This window comes from Schistocerca gregaria, chromosome X, assembly GCF_023897955.1.
Source record: "Schistocerca gregaria isolate iqSchGreg1 chromosome X, iqSchGreg1.2, whole genome shotgun sequence".
Taxonomy (NCBI): domain Eukaryota; kingdom Metazoa; phylum Arthropoda; class Insecta; order Orthoptera; family Acrididae; genus Schistocerca; species Schistocerca gregaria.
The window spans coordinates 456169795-456195751 of NC_064931.1; the positions used below are offsets into that span (position 1 = coordinate 456169795).

The 25957-nt window shown below is 40.4% G+C and overlaps 1 protein-coding gene across 1 annotated transcript in view; it reads right to left on the reverse strand.

The window, feature by feature from the left end:
* The window catches only part of LOC126299299 (filaggrin-2-like), a 492536-nt gene that overhangs the window by 397077 nt on the left and 69502 nt on the right, over nucleotides 1-25957 (reverse strand). The window contains exon 2 of the mRNA XM_049991094.1: nucleotides 8924-9142. The gene's annotated coding sequence lies outside the window, so the exon portion shown is untranslated. The remainder of the gene's footprint in view (nucleotides 1-8923; nucleotides 9143-25957) is intronic.

Below are 25957 nucleotides of genomic sequence, written 5' to 3' on the forward strand. Positions count from 1 at the left end.
TGGTTATGGTTTTATACAACGGCGTAAAATTTCCCGGCCCTTTAGCAAACCAAACTCAGTAAAAAAAAAAAAAAAAAAAAAAAAAAAAAAAAAAAAAAAAAAAAAAGTTTTGAAGCGATCTTTGATGTGCAGCAATATGCGCGCTGCATATTTTCGTTTTACGAAAGTATAAATTTGAATTCCACCAAACACCACATGTTACTTTCCTTAGCATTGAAATCGATATTGCGATGCGCTTTGGTAAGCCAGTCATAGCTCATGTTATGTGGTCTCGCCAGCCGATGACAGATAGGACACGTGACGTAGTCAGCCAATAGCAGTATCACTGTTAAGTAGCGCGTGAACACAAATTGGAGAAGTTAATGGTTTAAATTAATATACTTAGCAAAGCTTTCACATATAGTATTGGTCTCTAAGATTGAGAAGCTGCAAGAGAAGCTAAGCTTCCACATATAATACTGTATTTTTTTTGTTTGTTTTCTCGTGTTATGCTTTAAGATATATCACACAAATGTGCCAGTAAACTTTTTAATAATTACGTAAATGTGTGATTTTATGGACTCGAAATTTTTCTTAATTGTCGTCGTCAAAGAGTTGGTATTTGCATGAAAGTCATACTCTCTGTGACGTAAAAAAATTGATCGTACATTCTCGCACATTGTTCAGCTTATATAAAAGCAAGTTACTTTGAAACTAACGCTTTTCAAACAACCATTCGCAATACTTTCCCGCGACCTCTTAGAAATAGGTTCGTTTCAGCAGTTGCCAGAGAGCGCAAGATAATAGGCGACACCGCGCTTGCGCAACTACTATGACACAGGAAGCCCGTATGTTCGTACGTGTGAAGCATTAAAAGATCTTACATTACGTCATAAAAGAAAGAAGACATCAGAGGATATTCCAAGAGCATCGGTATTTTGTGAAGCATGTTAAAATGGCCGAGCGATCTAAGGAGCTGCAGTCATGGACTGTGCGGCTGGTCCCGGCGGAGGTTCAGTCCTCCCTTGGGCATGGGTGTGTGTGTTTGTTCTTAGGATAATTTAGGTTAAGTAGTATGCATCCTTAGGGACTGATGGATGACCTTAGCAGTTAAGTCCCATAAGACTTCACACACATTTGAACATTTTTACTAAAATAGAAAGAAATTGGCTTACAGTGCACATTTGTATGTCCAGATATTATGGCATAATGCCATACGAGCTATAAGATAAAAAGATGCACTTTTGAAATATAGCGGACAGTTGAAACCAGCCAACAGTGTGGAATTAAACACTTAATAGATAGTGGTCCCCTCCCCCCCTTTCCTCCCTCGATCGTTTTGAGGTAGGACGCCAAAAATTAAAATGCACATTTCTTCAATCCTTATGTCCTAGCATTTTTTATTCTTGCTGCTACTGCTTACACTGCTAACAACCACACTTCTGTAGCCAGAAGCGGGCGAAGGTACTACACATGCGCGACTCAACTGCGCATGCGCTTGAGCCCGCTAGCAACTGCTCAAACGAATGTAATGTAAACAGTCGTGACGTCACGCCCATCGGTGGTAATTTGTTGTTATGAAGCATGGCACAGTCTTCCTAAAGCCTCTGACACACTTTGTTGTTGGCAGACGCTTTTGTTTCGAGCACATGCGCGTTTCCTTTGCAACTTAAGTTTTTTTTTCCCCTCTCGTTCATGTTTTGTTGTTGCAATATTATTCTGCAGGAACGGGATACAGTAATACACTTTGTCAGAGTACTGCGTCTTACCAGTCAAAATAACAAAGAAATAACTGAAAACTAAACAAAAAACATCCCGGAATTCTAAAAAAAAAAATACCTGGGTTTTCCCGGTTTTCTCCCGGATGAAAAAATTCCCGAGTTTTTCCCTGATCTACCGGTTGTCCCGGGTCGTACACACCCTGCAGACGACTGTATCACTTCGTCGGAAGGTGTCGTACTTAACGACAGTAAAACGTTTTATTCACTAGCTAAGGAGTCCAGTGATACATTACACGCGTAATTCGGCCTCATTCCTTGTGGTCGAAGACGCATACCGTCGCTGTGTTTAATCACACAATCCTTATCTCAAAACGCTAGTTCAAACGCAGTATTATTTCCCATCATTTACGACAACGTTATACAACAGTAGAACTGGGATCCACTAGGCTCAAAAAACATTTATTATTTTCAAAGCCTTCACCCACACGTTTCAATGTATGTGCGTCACCATGAATGAATATTTAACCCTTCTTCTCTCTCAATGTTTTAACAAGGCGCCTTGTAGCAATGTGCAGAGATTAGAGCACCACGACTGATTCTGGTATGTCTGTAAAACTTGAACGCGTTTTGATCTGTATTTACAACTTACACATGGCGAAGTTAAGATATTTGCCATTGCTGATGGTGGACGTTGTAGCCCCGTACGGTGAATATTGATAGGTCATTAGTTTTTTGAAACTGGCCCAGTCCTGTACGTACATCCTCTATAATGGGGTCATTCCGTGGCTAGTGGTCTAGTAGTTCCGGCATATTCACCACGGATTTTGATGAAATTTTGTACGAACAATCACACATACTCCCAAAGAACACTGCTAAAGTATCGCGATCATTAATTCAATACTTCCGGAAATACAGTCATTTGTTTGATCCCATAGTACACCTATCGATAGTGCACCCGTGAGTTTTCGGCAACTATGAGACATAATATCTCTGGTAATATTTTCTTGATAGAAACAAAATTTTGTTATCTTGTGCCATGTTTTGCACTCTCTTAAGCGAAATAATAAAGAAAAATTTCTTGGGTGATTTGCGTATGGATAATTTGAAGCAAAATCGGCAAAAAAAAAAAAAATAGACACTCGGAAGAAATGTTAAGTTTACCTTTTTCTATCTCCGGAAGTAATTGCAGAATGCTCCTGAAACCTTGCGCGTAATAATCTACCAACTCAAGATCTTACAACCTCATTCTGCTACTGCTTTCCAGTAGTTTACAAACTAAGGGCAAAGTCGATGATTTTTCTACAAAACGTCTAAAATGTCTATTTTTGGCCCAAATTTACAATAAAAGTGCCTTCTGCAAACTCTTTTAAAACATTTTAACTAGAAAGATCAAGTTCTAATCCATCTAAAGACTATATTTGGTTTTGCAATGCGACCATGTAAGGCCCTAAAAAGAGACGACAGTGTGAAGGTGCACTGAAAATGCGCACATACTCCGCTGGCACTCGAAATAAATCTGGCATCTTCTAATATGTTCTACGATTATTTACTTCTCTCTGGGGAAGGCAGTGCCAAAACTTTTGAAAACTAGGAAGTGAGAGAAAGTCCGTATAACGAAAAACTTTAAAAAGGGGTGTCTTTTGTTACGATTCATCGTGACATATTTCTACCGAATCAAATTGGCTATAACCTTCACAATTTAACTGTGTATTAGCAAGGCACTGGAGATTGTTGTAGTACAACTGTTGCATAACAGCTGCAGCACACGTTGTATAAAAAGCCTGTACGTTTTACACCACTGTCAAATTGTGTAATTTTTTGTAAAGTTCACAGCAGTATTCCTGACATTTTTTGCGATGGATTCGTGTTACAGAGAATTATTAGTACGTTTTTTTATTGTGTAATGCTATTCATTTGTTAGTTTAATTCCGGTTTAAGGTATAGCGTTCTTTGGGTTAACATAGTTTCGGGTTGATGTGGAACATTAGTGCGCACATCAAAAGCTTTATAAATGTGTTGGTATGGCCCTGGGCGATTTAACCAGTGCTGGTTCCTTTTAAAGTGAGAAAACCAGAATCCTCATTGCCATTGGAGCCAAGCCTAATAGCTGTGAAACAGCTGCCAAGGATGAGTTTCTTGACCACAGGTTCCAAAACCTGATAAGGGTTTCTTTACACGGGATACCAAGGTGATGATACGTTTCTAGAAGTGTCAGAAGCTAAAACCAGAAGAGGTTCCTTTTACGATCCTAAGCTTGAATTTTTTTACAGGTTTCATTAATTAGCAGTACACTGTCATGAGGATAACTATACTGCCGACTAGTTGATGTCACTGATGGGATTGTTTGGGAAGAAATTTTGGTAAGACAGAACCCAAAAAATTACACTTTTCTTATGTGATTACCTCAGATTATTAGCACTACAAAAAGGAGAAAACTGTTCTTTTTATTGGCTTCCTGATCCCACTTCATTTTTTATAAAAAGAATTTTGTAGAGGTGAGTGCTGTAAAAATGCCAAAATGACTAATTACTTGCAATTTTTATGACTCAACCTCATTTCCTAGTCATCAGAAAATCTGACATTATCTTCCACAGACACTATTAAACAACTGTAGAACATAGTAAAAACTGTCAGATTTAATCTTAGAACCAGCGGAATATGAGTCCATTTTCAACGCACCTCCACCTTGTCGTTCTTTCTTAGAGCTGTTATTAGCTCGCACTGAAAAACCAAATACTGTTTTTTAGGTGGTTTAAAACTTGGTCTTTCTAATGAATACAGTTTAAAAGAGTTGGAAGCAGACATTTGTTTTGTAAAAGGTGCACAAAAGTAGCCATAGTGGAGTTTGTTAGAAAAATTGTCATTGTCGCCCTCAATTTGTAAACTATCGGAAAGCAGGAGGAGACTAAAATTTTATATTCTAGGACCTTGTATTGGTAAGCTATTACAAGTGAAGTTTCAGGTGTAACCCGCAATTAATTCCGGAGATATAAAAAGCCACAATTCACATGTTTTTGAGTGTCTAATTTTTCATCCGACATTACTTCAAATTATCCACATGCAAATCGTTCAGGCTAACTTTTTTTATGAATTCGATGAACAGAGCGCAAAAATTTGTACAAGGTCGCTTAGTTTTGTTACTTTCATGACAACATTACGGGAGATATTGTGTCTGCAAATTGCCGAAAACTCTGGTGTGCACTGTTGGTGGCTGCGCTGTGGTGTCAAACAAATGACTATATCTCTGCAAGTATTAAACTGGCTCAAGTAAAACTTTATCAGTGTTAACTGGGAACATGTGAGAATGTTCACACAAAAAAAAAATTCATCAAAATCCGTGATGGTCATGCGGCAACTTTTATCAGAATTAGGCCACCTGTCATGGAATGGCCGAAATGGACTTGATTCGTATTAGTCAGTATAAGAAAAAGACTAAAATACTCCACTAAAAATTAGATGTGACACTTTCCACCCAGATGGACTTATAAATAAATTTACAAGATAGGATTCGGTGGCTCAATGGTAAAGAGGCAGCCAATAAATCCAGAGATTCAGGTTCGATTACTGATAAATCCCAGGTTCTTGTCGATGTGAAAAATGCCGGGTTGCACTGTGATTTGGAATCCATGTTAAAGTGTTCGTCCTCCTATGATTAGTTGGGTCAGTCACTTGAAATAACTGCTTTGCTTAACCAAATTCAAAAGCCTTTACAAATAGCATACGCCTAACAATGCTAGTAAAGGACTACAATACATGTTACAACTGAAACTGTATTATTAAGTACCATTACTCTTTTTAACGGTTGCCACTGTCAGTATTACACGAAGGGTAACTGCCACAGCCGTAAATCAGTCAAAGTGACTGCGTGGCAGTTGAAGAAAAGGCGGATGAACATTAATGTTCTCTTGTAAATAACTATTTCGATATAATGCGACAGAGGAATCAGAAAATACATTGGCTGCTTAAGAACCTTTGTTTGTAGGAGCATAATTCAATTGCTTTGATAGCTCAGTTTTGTTAAGGACATTAATGACTCCAACATCTACATCTATATTCTGCAAACCACTGCGAAGTTCATGGCAGAGGGTACGTTCCACTGTACCAGTTACTAGGGGTTCTTCCCATTGCATTCACGTATAAAGGGCGGGAAGATTGAATGCCTCTATTCGTGCTGTAATTATTCTAATCTTATCCTCAGGATCCCTGTGTGAGCGATATGTATACGTTGTAGTATATTCCTAGAGTCATCATATAAAGCCCGTTCTTGAAACATTGTTAGTAGACTTTCTCGGGATAGTTTACGTCTATCTACCCGACTCTGTGACTTTAGTTTCTTCAGTACCTCACTGACACTCCCTCACGGATCAAACAAACCTGGTGCTGCCCTTCTCTGTACACGTTCAATAATCCCTGTTAGTCCTATATGGTATGGGTCCCACACACTTGAGCAATACTGTAGAACCGGCCGCACGAGTGATTTGTAAGGAATCTCCTTTGCAGACTGTTTGCAGTTCCACAGTATTCTGCCAATAAACAGAACTCTACCACTAGCTTTAGCCACAACTGGGCGTATATGATCATTCCATTTCATATCCCTACAAAGTGTTACACCCAGGCATTGTATGAGCTGGCCGACTGCAACAGTGACTCACTGATATCATAGTCATGGTGTACTATGGTTTCTCGTTTTATGAAGTGCACAATTTTACATTTTTGAACATTCAAATCAACTTGCCAATCTTTGCGCCACTCTGAAATCTTATCAAGATCTGACTGAATACTTATGCTGCTTCTTTCAGACAGTATTTCGTTATTGATAACTGCGTCATCTGCAAAAAGTCTGAGGATACTGTTTAACTTGCTCGCTAGGTCATTAATATGCAGTATGAATAGCAAAACTCCCAACACATTTCGCAGGGGAACACCAGAAGTTACTTCTACATCTGACTATGACTCTCCATCCAAGATAACGTGCTGCGTCCTCCCTACTGAAAAGTCCTCAATGCAGTCACAGGTTTCACTTGATACCCTATACGATCGTACTTTTGACAATAACCGTAGGTGTGGTACTTTAACGAAGCGAGTAACTGAAGCTGTAACTTCAGTCTTCTACAGGTGCGGAATGTCTTAAGCTAAGCACCTAAATCACTAAACGTACCAGTAATCACTGTTGGGAAGTTGTGTTGTAAGCAACACGGAACTTGTTGCAGACAATAAGCAAACCCACTGAGTATTCAAAACGAATAGCAGTGCCTCCAAAAGGCCTGTTTTAATCTGTTGGGACATTTGACAACATTACACGTCCGCTGTCGAATTAAAGGTTCATTCTGACGACAATGCCCATCACTCAAACGTTCATTTCGGCAACAATGCCCATCCCATACCTCACTCACGTAAACTACAGGGCCTAAAAATCTTCGAGAGGCGACCGTCCTTTAAAATACTTCTTGCTGCTCACATGCTTCAACAGAATTGCCAAACCCAGTGCATGCTTTTCATTCACTTATTTTAAAATTTGTCGAAAATTGCTTATTAGAGGAAAACACGCACAGACGCAAAACTAAATTAAAATTATACATCTTTACACATTCAAAGACAGCATATAGTAATCTAAAAAAAAAGACATTTACAGTACAGAAACAACGCCAAATTTCTAACCAATGGTGAGAAGTGAAGATTACCAGGCAAATTCGTTGAAGTTTTTCGCCTGTAAACCTAAGCAAAAAAAAAAAAAAAGAAAAACAGGTTCTAATGGCTCTGAGCACTATGGGACTTAACATCTGAGGTCATCAGTCCCCTCTAGACTCTGAACTACTTAAACCTAACTAATGACTGAGGCACGATTCGAGGCTGCGACCGTAGCAGCAGCGTGGTTCCGGACTGAAGCGCCTAGAACCGCACGCCTACATCGGCCGGCACCGAAGCAAAGATCACTTCAGTTACTGTTGTTATCAAAAGTTCAAAAGATACATTTCTATTTCTCTTGCGAAAATGATAATTAAGCCCACGTTATGAACTTCAGTGTATGTTTCACAAAGTGATTAATATATCAGGACTGTACAACAATAATAAGACGAGCGGTTTTTATTGTTATATCCAAAAGCTTATTGATAAATCAGGAAAAATATTTGTCCGTTAAATTTAAAATAACTAAAACACAAGATACAGTAAATCTTCGAATGCGATTACTTCAGCAGCGTTGACTTTCCCTTGAGCGAAAAAGTTCTTCACAGTACCTGAAACGTCTTCAGCAAACACGTCGGTATACGAATTAGCAACGTCGTAAGAAACCATACGATCGCTTTATAGAATAATATCTTGACGTAGGTCACCAAATTCAGAACTGTTCTTCAACCAGTATTATTACTGAGAGGCGCATAGACGCTTTCTAATTTTTTTGCTCGCCTACTTTAATATTATGGACATGTAGTGTGATTTACTATTGGGCGATCCTTGCGGACCTCAACTCATGAATTCAAATGGTTCAAATGGCTCTGAGCACTATTGGACTCAACTGCTGTGGTCATCAGTCCCCTAGAACTTAGAACTACTTAAACCACATGTCTGGAATAAACAAGCTACGCAGTTTTCGGTTAGACAGATGACGACGGTACAAGAAACCAACAAACTGTTCACAAAGAACCGAGTACTTAGCAGCCGAAACACACATGAAAACGAAAATGTATTTGCGTTCCGCAAAATCAGACCTGCACCGGCACATCTTTGGCCAACAAGCACGAATTTCGTCCACGGAGCTCACTACTTCGATAATGGCCACTCTCAAATGGTTCAAATGGCTCTGAGCGCTATGGGACTTAACATCTGAGGCCATCAATGCCCTGGAAAATAGAACTAAACATCTGAGGCCATCAATGCCCTGGAAAATAGAACTACTTAAACCTAACTAACCTAAGGACATGACACACATCCATGCCCCAGGCAGGATTCGAACCAGCGACCGTAGTGTGGCCACTCCCGACTAGTAATAAATGTAAAAGCGTATTGTCATTTCCTGCCTCAAGCTTTTTTCAGATCACGAGTGACTGTCATGCGATTGTTGTGGATTATAATTAAATCATTATCAGCTAAAGCTCGCTGACATCAACTGCTGTGTAACAGCTTACTCTTCGACATTTCGAACTTTCCTCCCTTTTCTAATATTATGTACGCATGTCGTTATTCCAACAACTGTGTAGAAAATGTATCAGGAAAAGTGTTCTTACCTTTCGTTAGCACAGACAGCTCGCAACACGGCGGTGCCACATGCACTACTAACGAATGGCTGCCAACCACGGTACTGCGTCGTCGCCGGCGAGGTGAGTGGGTGGGTGGAGTGAAGCTCTGCTCCTTCCTGCAGCACCGGCCAATCGCCGGCTCGCTGCTATCGCAAGCCACACCCCCGTCAGCTTTGTTCCGCTTCTGCCGGCGTGGCCCGTGTTACACTGCACAATAACCTAACCATCAATGATCTTCCGTTAAAAAAAATGAAAACTTCTATAAAATATTTGCCTATGCTCGGCACTGCTTTTACTATATCTTCTGTATCTTTTATGAGAGGACGAGCATGGCCCTAGGATTTATAAAACATTAGTCAAAGATATTTGACGGTGTAATACTGAATAATTTCACCGCGGCCTTGAAAAACTCCACGCGGAAGCGGAAGGCGTAGGAGGTCAGTGCTTCACATCTGCTGCGCAAAGCACTTACACTGAGCCAGGCATTGGCCAGCGTATGAAAGATACGAATATCAACGCTGTTGCTGAATACAGCACTGCGTACAGCGACTACTGCAAATCTGTCTATTCTGTGTATTATTCGGGAAGCGTAAACATACTTTTCGTTTTTATTGCATATATGCGGAATGACGGTCTCTCTCCGGAGAAGCAGGTTACGAAAGATTCCGATGATGCAAAAGAATTACCCTCTCGTTATGGCCCCCAGTTTCTTCAAAGAGGAGGGTGATGTTGAAGACTGGTGTACATAAAATGTCTAGCTGTGTTCACATGTAATCTGAAAGGTTTTTACTTATTGATTCTAGCATATCTTTGTTTAAAAATACACAGCCATCAAAAGTAGCTACAAATAGCTTTTTTCCCCTACAGTCGCATGAGAAGCATCAGTTATTTATACCTATCTTCATAGCTGTTTATGTTATCTTATTGACATCTGAATTTTTCTTCTGCTTACCAATTATATCCCCGTCTCGCTGAGTATTTCGTAAACTTTCTGTGATACCTTTTCTACGAAATCATTTGCAATGATCGTTGTACTGTCGCATTTCTTCGTTCCATTCACGTAGCGAGAGCGGGAGAGAGTGATTGATTAACTGTAGCAATACCAAGGCTTTTCCCCTTATATTAACAACATAATTTTTGAAGAGTTACTGATGTGTTAGTAGGATCGGGAACATGAAAATGTCTTTTAGCATACTGTTGTCAATATCTACTCACTTTCATTATCATGTACTATCAAGAGAAATTGTGGAGATACTTTGTGCCCACACAAAAATATGGAAATTTCGTTAATTGTTGTTAGTTTTACTCACAACATACTTTTAAAGGGTTACTGATAGGTCAGTAATGTCCTGAACCTGAAAATGTTGAATATGACATTCTTTGGGGCAAGTGAGACCTCCCCCCTTGGTATTGGGTGGGTTAAACACCTGTGTTCGTAATGAGTGCAAAGTTGTCCTAGCCATCCCCATAGGAGCTATACGTAGGAGGTTGCAGTACATTCCTGGATTAATTTTTTACAACTGGTTCTTGAAACTTTGCAAGCAGTTTTTCTCGAGGTAGTCTGCATCCATCCTGAAGTATCTGCCAGTTCAGTTTCTTCAGCATCTCAGTGACTCTCTCTCGTGAATTGAACAAACTTGCGACAATTAGTGCTGCTTTTCTCTGTATATGTTCAGTATCCTCTGTCAGTCATGCCCGATACGGATCAAACACATTTAAGCAATATTCCAGGATGGGTCGAACAAGTGATTTGTAAGCAATATTATTTGTAGACTGATTGCATTTCTCTAGTGTTATAACGGTCAACCGAACTTTGCCACCTGCTACGACTGAGCAAATGTGATCGTACCAATTCGTATCACTGTAAATTGAAGATTGGAAATAGTTCCATAATAAAGAATTTCGAAGTTTTTTGGGACATAAGATCTACATGATAAACGCAATAACGTATAAGATGCTCAAAGTGCCACGACTGAATTAACAGCTGGTATGCGGTTTAACAGCCACTTCTGTTAAGATACGAAAGGTTCTATGTTCCGCGAGCTTACTCCTCAGTGTTAGATAAAACAGCGCAGGCAACAGGTATTTATAACAGTTTCAGTGGAAAGAAAAGACGATCGGGAAGGTACTGTGGCAGCAACGAGAAGAAAGCTGAAACACTGAGGAAATGAATATGTAGGATAAAGTAACAAATGTGTTCCTGCAAAATCTCGTCCAGCACAGGAGGTAAGTCTCATTACTGATCGGTAACCTACACCATAACTGGGCAGACTGTCTATTGTTGAGTTGCCAACTGTATTTTTACAGAAGAGGTAAAGGACGTGATACAGCAATCAAAACAAATACGGCCATTTATCGCCAGTAACATGAATGCATCTGACTTCTTAGCTTTAAAGAAAGCACCAGATTTTAATATAAACACAGCAACTGTAGACACGTTCGAAGTACAGTGGTTATGGTTGCGCAAACATAAGCCTTGTGTAGTTAAGACCAGGAGGACCGCGAATGTATCACAATTTTGAGAAAACATGTACGAGTAGAGGACGTCAATAAAATGCAGCTACTTGCCCTGGTTGTTGGAAGCCACATTTGTGAAGCAAAGGAGAAATACTTAACGGAAAAGATGCTCTAACTGACAAACGATGAACACATACAGTTTTACAAAAGCATGATGCCTTTCTGCTATGTTTTTGCCGTTTACTGACACTTCGAGCTTTTCATTAAATTTCCACTTTCAGTAAATTCTTCATACTGTTACAATTCAATGTTTGTAATTTCCACTGGAAACTAGATCCATAATATACTTAACTTTCGAATAAAACACATTAATAGTTCAATTATGACAATTAATACATATGCTTAAACCTCATTTACCTCAAATTCATGCTTTCGGCATTTAGAGCCTTTTTCATTTCTACATCTACATCTACATTCATACTCCGCAAGCCACCCAACGGTGTGTGGCGGAGGTGTGTGGCGGAGGGCACTTTACGTGCCACTGTCATTACCTCCCTTTTCTGTTCCAGTCGCGTATGGTTCGCGGGAAGAACGACTGTCTGAATGCGTCCGTGCGCGCTCGAATCTCTCTGATTTTACATTCGTGATCTCCACGGGAGGTATAAGTACGCGGAAGCAATATATTCGATACCTCATCCAGAAACGCACCCTCTCGAAACCTGGCGAGCAAGCTACACCGCGATGCAGAGCGCCTCTCTTGCAGAGTCTGCCACTTTAGTTTGCTAAACATCTCCGTAACGCTATCACGCTTACCAAATAACCCTACGCGCCGCTCTTCTTTGGATCTTCTCTGTCTCCTCCGTCAACCCGATGTGGTACGGATCCCACACTGATGAGTAATACTCAAGTACAGGTCGAACGAGTGTTTTGTAAGCCACCTCCTTTGTTGATGGACTACATTTTCTAAGGACTCTCCCAATGAATCTCAACCTGGTACCCGCCTTACCAACAATTAATTTTATATGATCATTCCATTTCAAATCGTTCCGCACGCATACTCCCAGATATTTAACAGAGGTAACTGCTACCAGTGTTTGTTCCGCTATCATATAATCACACAATAAAGGATCCTTCTTTCTATGTATTCGCAATACATTACGTTTGTCTATGTTAAGGGTCAGTTGCCACTCCCTACACCAAGTGCCTATCCGCTGCAGATCTTCCTGCATTTCGCTACAATTTTCTAATGCTGCAACTTCTCTGTATACTACAGCATCATTCGCGAAAAGCGGCATGGAACTTCCGACACTATCTACTAGGTCATTTATATGTAATGTGAAAAGCAATGGTCCCATAACACTCCCCCGTGGCACGCCAGAGGTTACTTTAACGTCTGTAGACGTCTCTCCATTTCAAGTCTTCGATTGCTACACCCACGTATTTGTACGAGTTGACCGATTCCAACTGTGATGGAAGGAATGATCGGATCAGGGTTTAAACGTCGCTTCCACCTCCAGTCGTGAGTCATTGTTACTGTAGTCATAGGATATTTCGCTTTTCGTCTTGTGAAGTGCACAGTTTTGCATTTCTGAAGAGTTAAAACAAGTTGCCAATCATTGCACCACTCTAATATCGCATTAAGATCGGTTTCAATATTCATGCAACATTTTCATACAGTCCTTCGTCACAGATATCTGCATAATCTGCATATAGTCTTAGGTTACTATTAACATGATCTGTGAGGACATTAATACACAAAATGAGTAGCAAGGGCCTCTGCACTCTTCCGTGCGGTACACCTGAAGTTACCTCTTCATCTGTCGATTACTTTCCATTCAAGGCAACATAATGCTTCCTCCCTAACAAGAGATCCTCAATCCAGTCATAAATTTCGCATGATAGCCTATTCAGTGGTCTCCAAACTTTTTTTCTTGAAGAGCTAACACTGAAATTGTGGGGCGGGATCTCGGGCCGCATATATATCATATTACTGACTGGCAGTCTAAACAAATAGTATATTATGAGCTACCAATAGACCAGCTAAAGTAAGGGTGAAGTAAGTTGGCTGCCGGCTGCTGAGTACTGATCGTTACAAGTCTGACCACTCAGAACATTTCGTATCGACTGGTTTCCATTTCAGAATGCTACAATCCTCAGAGACACCAAAGCTGTGATATTGTAATTGCCTGATGAAGTGTTGTTGTGTTGTGTGAACAGATGATTAATTGATTAATTACAGTAAAGGTGCTTGTATTTAAATACATTATGCAACATACGTCACTATCACAGATATTTACTGAATGTTTCGAATGTAGTTTTTCTTCTACTCATTATGTTGTAGTACAAGAGATTTAATTTAATTTCAGTTTCCTTGTTACAAACATGCACTGCATTTGAAGACGGCCATCTCTATAATGCGCATTCACTGCCTTTGAAGATGGCCATCTCTACAATCCGCATTCACAATTCCACGTTACTTCCGTTTGAAATATATACTCAAACCACTTGATCGGTACGAGGCACACACGGCCATGAGTTGTCAGCAAAGGTAGATGAACAATAAAACTTCCCCACCCCCTCACATTTTCTAATGCCGTAGTTGCCGCGTTACTTACTACTCTATCCCTAAGGTAAGCGGTCAACTTTACTTAGCTAACGTCCCAGTTCACAAACGCAGATTAAAATAAAGAGCATATTAAAATATTGCTGTCCTTGTAAGTATTTTTTATTTGTTACTAATTGAGAACACTACAGTCTTAAGATGCTCTTAACATTGTGAGCACATCTGAAAATTCGGTTAGCTGATGTTGGATGCATAGTGTTATAGAACATGGGCGAGAATAGGGCCGCAAGAATACTTGATTCGGATCGCATACGGCCCGCGGGAAGCAGTTTAGCGACCACTGGCCTATGCGATCGTACTTTCTATTATAAGCATAGATTTGGTATTGAGCTGCATGCTTTGCACGACTTTTAAGGACGCCACGCGAGAAAAGAGTGAGTTGAGTTTCGCATACTCGGTGTTTTCGCAATCGATTCTCGTTGGCATTGAGGACGTCATCCTGTTAGAGATATCTCATTACATCTGAAATCAGAATATGTTCTAAGTTTCTACAAGAAAAGGACGGTAATAGTATTGACCGGCTGTTTTATGACCTACTTCTGCTAGTCTTCTTAAATATAGGTGTGACCTGTGCTTTCGTAAAACTACTAGGGAGGGATTTTTATTCGAGCGATCTACGATAGATTATGTGTTAAATACGACGTAATTCAGCAGAAAATTAGGTATAGGATCTAAGGTGGATTTCACCGGGCCTAGGAATTTTGTTCAATTTCATCGATTTCATTTGTTTCTCAGCACCAGTGGCACCAGTATCTACTATATCACTCATGCTTACAGTGATTTGAGAATTAAAGTGTGGCAATACTCCTGGATTTTCTTTTGTAAAGAAACGTTTGAAAACAGAGTTCAGTATTTCTGCTTCTGATTTTGCTTTGCTACTCTCAATTTCAGTTCCTGCCTCGTCGATGAGTGTTGGGACCATAAAATTCGCACCACTAACAGCTTTTACATATAATAATAATTTCTTTGGGTTTTGTGAGACACCTTTCAATAATATTCTGCTACGAAAGACCGTGAAGCTTCAAGCATTGCCCCCTTGACAGTCAAACGTGTTCCGTTCTGCATTAGTCTATCTATAGCCCTACGATTTGTTTTACATCTACTTTGAAGTAGTCTGCTTATTAAGAAAAGACGAGGCACTCGCAATGTGAGTAATTTGCGCCGTTTTACAGTTTTGCCCTGTTACTTGTTGAATGCCAGAAAGGGTGAATGAACTGGTGTTAAAATATAATGAAGCTAAAATAAAGAACCAGCTATCCGCTCTTATTAGGCCTAACTAGAATTGTCTTGTTACGCATTTCATGCACTTTAAGGATGGTAGTGTTGTTACAGTTATTGCTGTAAGCTACCGGATGTGCCGAAGAACGGTGTCCAAGATCGTTTATGACTTGTGTGCAGCGATATGGAAGTGTCTGGAACACATTTACCTACATGTGGTATGTGACAACACAACGCTTCCAATTTTTAGAGGAAACAGTTTTCAGTTGTGTAGGAGTTTTTGACAAGAAACATGTTACAGCACGAAAATCTGTTAACTCATTCATCATATTTCAATCATAAACACAATTTCTCTGTTGTCTTATAGCTTGTTCAAGGGTACGGAGGACTAGCTGAATTTTTGCCAACATACACGCCGGGGAGGCAAGTCTACCTAATGGTTATGAATGTGAAATTTCTGGTCTTTTGTTACTGCAAACCGCCACATTGAGGCTTTCCATGAAACAATGACCTCTCTGGCCGCCCGCTGCTTGTTTAATAAGACACTCTGTTTCAAGATTCTGTCGCAATAGCTATTGAAAAGTGAGTTTGTGTAATTTATGCTGTGTATTGGCGAAAGAAGCAAAATTAAACCCTTAAGTAAGAGAAATGTAGCCGTTATCCTTAACTGGCTGAGGATCAAGAAATGAGAATTGGTGAACAATTCAGATGAAAGTGAATCGCCAGTTTTGTTGCAGTTCTGGCGGGATCTTGTACGCCATTGTATTTTTGATAGTGAACGACTGGAATGGAAACTTGCCAAAAGATTTTCTCCCCAATCTTCATCTGAGAAACATGAACATAATTTGCAGCAAATAGGGCACCATATTTTTTCCTGTCGCCATTCAGAGTGAAGTGATGAACTTCTTCGCCACAGTTCTCTTTTAACGTGTTAGGGTGTCAATTATTAAGCTATATATAAAAAAAGTTAATTAGTTACAAACTGTGGCGTGACACCCTTTATTCAACATGTAAATGTCACTACAGATATTAGGATTTAGGTTATGACATATTCGATTTGCTTGCCATCATTGAGGCTGATGTGGCGCAGACGAATAGTGAAATTCTGCATGACCGCCGAAGCTCGAAACATCGACGCTGTGGATGACCTCCTGAATGGCTGTTTTCAGCTCAGCAATGCTTTTGGGGTTAATGCTGTACACCTTGTGTTTAATATAGCCCCACAAAAAGGATCGCATGTGTTCATATCCGGAGAATATGGTGGCCAATCGAGACCCATGCTAGTGCCTCTGGGTACCTCAGAGCTAGAATGCAGTCCCCAAAGTGTTCCTCCAGGACATCAAACACTCTCCTGCTTCGATGGGGTTGAGCTCCGTCTTGCATGAACCACATTTTGTCGAAATCAGGGTCACTTTGGATAATGGGGATGAAATTGTCTTCCAAAACCTTCACGTACTGTGAGGTAGTCACCGTCCCATCAAGGAGTATCGCACCGATTATCCCGTGACTGGACATTATACACCACACAGTCACCCCTTGAGAGTGAAGAGAGTTTTCGATCGGGAAATGCCGATTCTCAGTCCCCCAATGCGCCAGTTTTTCTTATTGGCGAACTCGTCCATATAAAAGTGGGCTTCGTCCATACAGCGCATACTACTTCCCATCAAGCCCCGCGGCCAAACTTGCAATTTGAATGTCCTAACGCAAGCCGTTCAGAAGTTATGACGATTTTCTTTCATATAGTTCAATCAATTTGACCCTGCGTAACCTAATTGAACCTTAATGTGTAGTCTCAGGTAATTCATAAGGTAAGGACTATCATGTTTTTTTTTTAACCTTGTTATCCAAAGTTAAACCAACAGCAAATCTGTTGTTTTTTTTTCAGTAGAACAATACTGTATTTTTGCTGCACAGTAGGCTTGAAGTGCAGAAATAAAATCGTTTGGTAAGTTTCAGTCCCTGCCGTTCATTGTTACAGCTATATTGTGTTACAGAATTCTACTGGAATTTCATGAGAATTGAGGACAAATGTAAGGATGTAGAGGCTTATCTCACTAAGGGTAAGATAGATACTGCCTACAGGAAAATTAAAGAGACCTTTGGAGAAAAGAAAACAACTTGTATGAATATAAAGAGCTCAGATGAAAACCCAGTTCTAAGGAAAGAAGGGAAAGCAGAAAGGTGGAAGGAGTACATGGAGGGTCTATACAAGGGCGATGTACTTGAGGACAATATTTAGGAAATGGAAGAGGATGTAGATGTGGATGAAATGGGAGATACGATACTGCGTGAAGAGTTTAACAGAGCACTGAAAGACCTGAGTCGAAACAAAGCCCCGGGAGTAGACAACATGCCATTATAACTACTGACAGCCTTGGGAGAGCCAGTCCTGACAAAACTCTACCATCTGGTGAACAAGATGTATGAGACAGGCGAAATACCATCAGACTTCAAAAAGAATATATTAATTCCAATTCCAAAGAAAGCAGGTGATGACAGATGTGAAAATTACCGAACTATCAGTTTAATAAGTCACGGTTGCAAAAAACTTAAGCGAATTCTTTACAGACGAATGGAAAAACTAGTAAAAGCCGACCTCGGGGAAGATCAGTTTGGTTTCCGTAGAAATATTGGAACACGTGAGGCAATACTGACCCTACGACTTATCTTAGAAGCTAGATTAAGGAAAGACAAACCTACGTTTCTAGCATATGTAGACTTAGGGAAAGCTTTTGACAATGTTGATTGGAATACTCTCTTTCGAATTTTGAAGGTGGCAGGGGTAAAATGTAGGGAGCGAAAGGCTATTTACAATTTGTACAGAAACCAGATGGCAGTTATAAGAGTCGAGGGACATGAAAGGGAAGCATTGGTTGGGAAGAGAGTGAGACAGGGTTGTAGCCTCTCCCCGATGTTATTCAATCTGTGTATTGAGCAAGCAGTAAAGGAAACCAACGAAAAATTTGGTGTAGGTATTAAAACCTATGGAGAAGAAATAAAAACTTTGAGGTTAGAGACAGCAAAGGACTTGGAAGAGCAGTTGAACGGAATGGACAGTGTCCTGAAAGGATGATATAAGATGAACATCAACAAAAGCAAAACGAGGATAATGGAATGTAGTCGAATTAAGTCGGGTAATGCTGAGGGAATTAGATTAGGAAATGAGACACTTAAAGTAGTAAACGAGTTTTGCTATTTGGGGAGCAAAATAACTGGTGATGGTCGACGTAGAGACGATATAAAATGTAGACTGGCAATGGCAAGGAAAGCATTTCTGAGGAAGATAAATTTATTAACATCGAGTATAGATTTAAGTGTCAGGAAGTCGTTTCTGAAAGCATTTGTATGGAGTGTAGCCATGTATGGAAGTGAAACATGCACGATAAATAGCTTAGAAAAGAAGAGAATAGAAGCTTTCGAAATGTGGTGCTACAGAAGAATGCTGTAGATTAGGTGGGTAGATCACATAAGAAGTATTGAATAGGATTGGGGAGAAAAGGAGTTTGAGGCACAACTTGACAAGAAGAAGGGACATGTTCCGAGGCATCAAGGGATCACCAGCTTAGTATTGGAGGGCAGCGTGGAGGATAAAAATCGTAGAGGGAGACCAAGAGATGAATACTCTAAGCAGATTCAGAAGGATGTAGGTTGCAGTAGGTACTGAGAGATGAAGAAGCTTGCACAGGATAGAGTAGCATGGAGAGCTGCATCAAACCAGTCTCAGGACTGAAGACCACAACAACAACGTCGATTAATTTTCATCTGATCTGCTAAACTTTTCTTCTTCAGAAGTGTCTTCAGTAACTTATCTAGATGCTTCTTTTGCCAGACTAAAACAAAAATATAAGAAATTGATGATTATAGGCATAAATGGAAAGATAGTTTATTATCAAGCTACACAGTGAGGGTAAAATACTTTTTACCAAATTGTTTCCTTAAAACTGCAATAACAAGACTGTACCGTAGTTCTTATTCACACACCTGCCATTAGTATAATAATCCGATCGTGGGAAACGTCCTGGTAGGTTATAACTACCGGGTGATCAAAAAGTCAGTATAAATTTGAAAACTTAATAAGCTACGGAATAATGTAGATAGAGAGATAAAAATTGACACACATGCTTGGAATGACATGGGGTTTTACTAGAACCACCCCATATTGCTAGGCGCGTGAAAGATCTCTTGCACGCATCGTTTGGTGATGATCGTGTGCTCACCCGCCACTTTCGTCATGCTTGGCCTCCCAGGTCCCCAGACCTCATGCGTGCGATTATTGGCTTTGGGGTTACCTGAAGACGCAAGTGTATCGTGATCGACCGACATCTCTAGGGATGCTGAAAGACAACATCCGACGCCATACCCTTACCATAACTCCGGACATGCTTTACAGTGCTGTTCACAACATTATTCCTCGACTGCAGCTATTGATGAGGAATGATGGTGGAAATATTGAGCATTTTCTGTAAAGAACATTATCTTTGCTTTGTCTTGCTTTGTTATGCTAATTATTATTATTTTGATCAGATGAAGCGCCGTCTGTCGGACATTTTTTGAGCTTTTGTATTTTTGGTTCTAATAAAACCCCATGTCATTCCAAGCATGTGGGTCAATTTGTACCTCTCTATCTACATTATTCCGTGATTTATTCAGTTTTCAAATTTATACTGACTTTTTGATCACCCGGTAGGTTCCAGACCGAGACTCGAACTCGTGACCTCTGCCTTTCGTGGTCAAGTGCTCTACCAACTGAGCCACCCGCTTGGTCCTGAGTTCGAATCTCGATCCAGCACACAGTTTTGATTCGCCTGGAAGTTTCGTATCAGCGAACACTCTACTGCAGAGAAAATATCTCAATCTGGACATAAGGTTGATTCTGCTGCGAAAGCAGTAGATTCAAGACATTTGTTTTGGTAATCATCTCTGTGTTCAATTTCCGTTGTGTTTAGGCAAAAGAAGAAAAATGTAACGTGGAATCTAGATAAATTTATTTTTGTCTGAATTTTTAAGCATTTCTCATTTGAAGAAGCACCGTCAGTTACGGATAACAGCTACATTTCTCTTACTTACCGCTTTAATTTTGCTTCTTTTGCCAAAACACAATACAAACTGCACAAACCCACTTTTGCAGTAGCTATTGCTGCAGGATCTTGAGGCAGAGTGTCTTATTAAACAAGCAATAGGCGACCAGAGAGGTCAATATCTTACGGAAAACCTCATTGTGTCGGTTTGCAACATTATAAGAGAAGTAATTTCAAATTTATTTTCATACTAGCGAATTCTCTTTTCACTAGCTATCGATGACTTTTTAAAAATTACAGTACTGGAGTGATAAAAGCTAAATAAAAACTATAGCTTCGGCTATATCGACGTAGATGAGAATGTTCTGTGTGTTAACCATAAGGCAAAATATTCTCCTCTTGTGTGCTATCATTTTCCAAAGTCTCGTTTCGATATCTCGATCGGATTAGGACAAATAACGTATGTTATACTTCATTCTTGGGCGCGTGCGGTCGCCAGTTAATGTGCTACATAAAGTCAATTTTCTCGAGGTTGTAGACAGAGACCTCCTTCCAGGTCTAAAATTCGGTATGTTAGCTAAATTTCATACGCAGCAATATGTGATAGACCATGCACCGAGCCGTGCGGGATTAGCCGAGCGGTCTCTGACGCTGCAGTCATGGACTGTGCGGCTGGTCTTAGCGGAGGTTCGAGTCCTCCCTCGGGCATGGGTGTGTGTGTTTGTCCTTAGGATAATATAGGTTAAGTAGTGTGTAAGCGTAGCGACAGATGACCTTAGCGGTTAAGTCCCATAAGATTTCACACACATTTCATTTTAACTATGCACTGAAAACAAAATCATAGTGACCCATACTTTTCATTACAAACTTTTCAAATTTGGCGCAGTTTCTTACTTAAAAGCGAATATCACAATAAGTATGACCATTAACGAATGATGGCCACTTTACGTTGAAGCTGACGTACAATCCAATACGCAAGGAAAAAACATTTTTTGAACGAATAGTTTCTGTAAAATTGCATGAGAAAGACTGCAGAGCTAATGGAGGGCGCGTGACAGTCTACCCGTATTGGCTGCATCGTGACTAGCAGCTGAACAGCGACCTTTGTGTGCCGGTATAGCTGCGCTGGACAATGCAGACTTTGCGGCTTCCTTTCCGTGCGGCACAACTGTGTTACGTTGTTTAGCTAGAAACTCTACGAGGTGCTCATCAAAGAAAATGACTTGTTAAGGTTTATTAATTGAAAAATATACCGTATTTCGTGCGTGTTTCGTTTAGTAAGACTCCCTTTTGGGATTCCAAACAAGTTGTACGGAAATATTTTCTAAGTGGAGGCTTTTTCCGGTGAATGGTTTACAGTCCAGTGATGAGATCATATGTCCGTCGGCGTATAATCAGATCTCTATAATGATGTTAGTGATGACTACTTAAATTTGACACCTGGGTAAATGCGATTGTGGCGGTATTTTCAGTGCTGCTTCGTAAGTCAAGGACTGCACAAAGCTGATTCGAGTGCGTCGACTAATGGTCGTATCAGCGAAGGTAGTGTAGGTCTACTTACGTCGCCCTTTAAAACAGCGTACATGCGGCAGCGCATGTACCACGCGGACGACGGCAGCGTAGGCATCTCGAGGAGAAGAAATTAACATTAGAAAATTTTCTCTCGTTGATAGATAATTACTCCTTTAGTTATAGTTAATGTGTTTCAGACTTTCAGACCCATATATAGTTCGTCATTAGACAGTGTAAAACTACCCTACTTCAAATAGCACCGCGAGCGAAAGCGTTCCCCTATTTAGGGATGTCAATGACCCGGTGCGTAAAACTCCGTGGGAAGAGGATGAATTGCACCAAAACAAGTGATTGTTATAGTTTCCATCCGCTCGCTAGGACTACTTTGTGTGTCAGGATTTCCCATGACGTCCTTATGTAATGGCTGGAAGATATGACGGCGCTAACTGAATGCCCTTTTTAAGACAAAAGACCAGTATATGAAAACTGTTCGTTGATATTTTGCCTTCTTAACGGTGTTGCAGGTATTGTCTTTGCAGAAATATTCACCCATTCAATGGGGGTTATGCCATTTACATGACAGATAGTATTTTTTCTCGTAGTCCAATCTGAAGATATCAAGTTTAAGGCAAAACGCGTCAAAGTGTAAAATCTAGTTTTGCAAACGAGAGTGTTTATTCTTTCATACTGTCGTAGCATGGCAGTGGAACTGTGGCTGGTCATGGGCGGGAAGAGTGCTATCCACCGTTACCCATGATTTGTCTTCCTTACATCGAATGAAGTTTGCTCCAAAGAGTTTCCAATAGCTCGCTGAATATTTAGTAACATAAAAGTCCTCCGGACTACCTTAAACATGAAGGAGATTAGGGTTTAGCAACGAATCAACATCGAGGTCATTAGACATGGAACACAAGCTTGGATTGAAAGACATTGGCTGTGTCCTTTTAAAGGCGCTATCTCAGTATTTGCCTGGAGAGATTTAGGGAAATCACGGATAAACTAAATCGCGCTGGCCGGACACTGGTTTGAACCGTCGTACTCCCGACTGTGAGTCCGGTGTGCTGACCACTGCACCACCTCACTCGCTGGGACTACCCTGTGTGTCAGAATTAATGGGTGGAAGATACGGCGGTGCCAACTGAAATGTCCTTTTGTAAGACAAAAGGCCAGTATATGAAACGGTGGTCACATGTGACGCTATATATCGAACAAGCTTCTGGAACTTCTGGAGCTCCATGAATTCAAGGAATAGATCGTAGACAACAGAAGGCGAGTTACGACTTCTTGTGAGACAGAGGTTTTCCTTTTCCGCAGTTTCCCATATCTTAAGGCAAAAACGGGGAAAGTTCAGTATGAAATGTGGAGAGTTGGGAAGCAACTGGAGCTACGTTTCTCCTGGTGCAGGGAAGAACGGGGCTTGGGAAATACTTTATTGTGCTATAGCATTAATGTAAGAGAAGTTTCCATTGGCAGCCATGCGTTACGCTGGAAAATTATGAACTATGTGAAGCTGGTGTCCGTTGAAGAAATTAACTTTGTAAAGTTGTTGAAGTGTAAAACAAGCAATATTGAGTGACTGACCCTAATAATGTTTAACATGTAACCTGCGACATTTTATTTTTTTTATTTCCTGGAAAAGCCAAAAAGAAGTTGAAGATTAAGTAGAGGCTGTTAAAGGTGTATGTTTTTCTCTTCAGTGGAGTGGTCTGGGTTTTCTATTGAATGCTGTTAGATGCCCTCAGATCAATGGCGAAAAAGTTGTTACTGGTTAGCCTTGTTTCGTGAAGTCATCTCGGAGCTGATGACCCTATGAAAGCAAATTTCGCTAGTTGAGAGGTATAAGTAATTGATATGTACCGCCGACAGATGTATCCTTCACCGAGAGTAGGGTCAAAACGTGACCCAAAGAAATGGCGTTAGCTGCACCTAGTTTTCAGCCTGTAGTGGAGAGGCTTTTCTCGCGACTACAGGAGAAGACAAGAACATTACGAACCCTCATAATACGTTTATTAATAGTCGAGGCAAATCACTGTCAAATGGCCCTTTTTGTTTTGGTTTATGGAATCCACCTCGTCACTTGTACTTCCCTATCTTGCTTCACTGGAAGTTCACAAGACATCTGCTACTCCATGCAAGATGGTCCCCATAGCTGCTCAGTCACACACAAAGGAGTAAGACAGGTAATGAAGATAGCTGTTATAACTACCTAACCCACTCGCTCCTTTCATTTTTCTTTACTTCAATTAAACCAGCGCTCATCCACTGTTCTAGCATTTCTATAGTGTTCAAATGGTTCAAATGGCTGTTAGCACTATGGGGCTTAACTTCTGAGGTCATCAGTCCCGTAGAACTTAGAACAACTTAAACCTAACTAACCTAAGGACATCACACACATCCATGTACGAGGCACGATTCGAACCTGCAACCGTAGCGGCCGCGCGGTTCCAGACTGTAACGCATAGAACCGCTCTGCCACTCCGGCCGGCTATAGTGTTCATTTCCATATTATTTTTGCATGGCAACGCCATCGGTAAAAAACATTATATTATTCAGGTATGTTATAATCCGATACTTCATAGGATATTAGTCGTTAGAATATTGTTTGTTTAATTTTTGACCCGTTGAAAAACAGTTGGAGTAGATGCTCGCCCTATATATTCGTAAGGTTCGAAGACGACTTGGAAATACTAAAGAATGTAAAAAATACTACATTGACAGGAGGGTATACGCCGCACATCACCATAAACTGTTTCATTCTGACGTTTTGTAGAACTATGATCATGGCTTTCAACTTACGAAGCATTTGTCCCCAGCTGACACTTTGTGTGTAATTGGAGCTTTCTTCACTGTTAGCGAATCTCAGTATTTTTAGGTGCGTAAAATATGTATCTGGTATGTCACACTCGTTACCTGGAATGGTTCAAATGGCTCTGAGCACTATGGGACTCAACATCTGAGGTCATCAGTCCCGTAGAACTTAGAACAACTTAAACCTAACTAACCTAAGGACATCACACACATCCATGCCCGAGGCAGGATTAGAACCCGCGACCGTATCAGTCACGCGGTTCCGGACTGAAGTGCCTAGAACCGCACGGCCAACGCGGCCGGCCGTTACCTGGAATGAAATTCCTTTTGGTGGCGTATGTAATCAGTAGGAGACGTCTGTCTGCTTCTACCCCGTCTGGCATTACAAACGAGCACATTTGATAATCTTATACAGAGGTTTTATAGTCTTAGATAAAAACGTTTTATTTTTTACAATCCCGTAAGCTCTGATCTCTTAGCTCGTTTTAATTCATCCCATTTGAATCCACTTTCAAGTGTGAAGTTTGCCTATTGTCGCTTGAAATTCGTGACTACTAGCGTCATTTCGAGCAGTCTTCCGTGGCTTACACACAGCTGTAATTATTCTACGCATCTCGCTCTTGCAAAACGAAATGCCAGCACATACACTTCGACTGATTCTGTCTAACGGTTATTGGTCACATTAGTTTTGTAAGATTTTCGTATATTTTCTCCCACTGTACATAATTCACCTTCACCGTACAGGGACGAAGATGAATGAGCGCGCTGCACGAGCAGTGAATAATATCCCTGACTCTGTCCTTAATGTAATCTGTGGTGCGCTTGGCCGCTAGTCATTTGTGCAGTGCTGGGACATGCTTGTTTGAAACATAGTAGCGAGCACTTGAGTTTACAGAGAAAGAGATTTGACATTTGTGAATTCGGTAGAAATTATCTGAAATACTTCACTATGCAGATGAAAACTTGTGTTGCAATATATGTTATTGATTCTATGGATGGAGAAGATTTTTGAAAGAATATTTCGAGGCAACAAATGCAGGCGAAAGAATGAAATATTATGTCATATGATGACACGGTTGGGGACCGTGGCTGTTATTTGAAGACAGATGTTGATGGTTTTGAGACTGCAACCAGCCACAGATTTGTGGATGGTTGCTGTCTCAACACCATCACATGAAATATTTGTGTGTCAGAAATATTAACTGAAGGAAATCTTTGCACCTGAGATAACTAGTAATAGTCATGATTAATGTTAATTTGATCTCTTTGTTTCCATTAAGTCAGAAGTACCGCAAATAGCTTAAATGCTTGTAATTTTTTAGTAATGAGGGAATTTTGTTATTGTTAAAGTGTTTTCTATTATTCTACAATCTTTTTGACAATAAC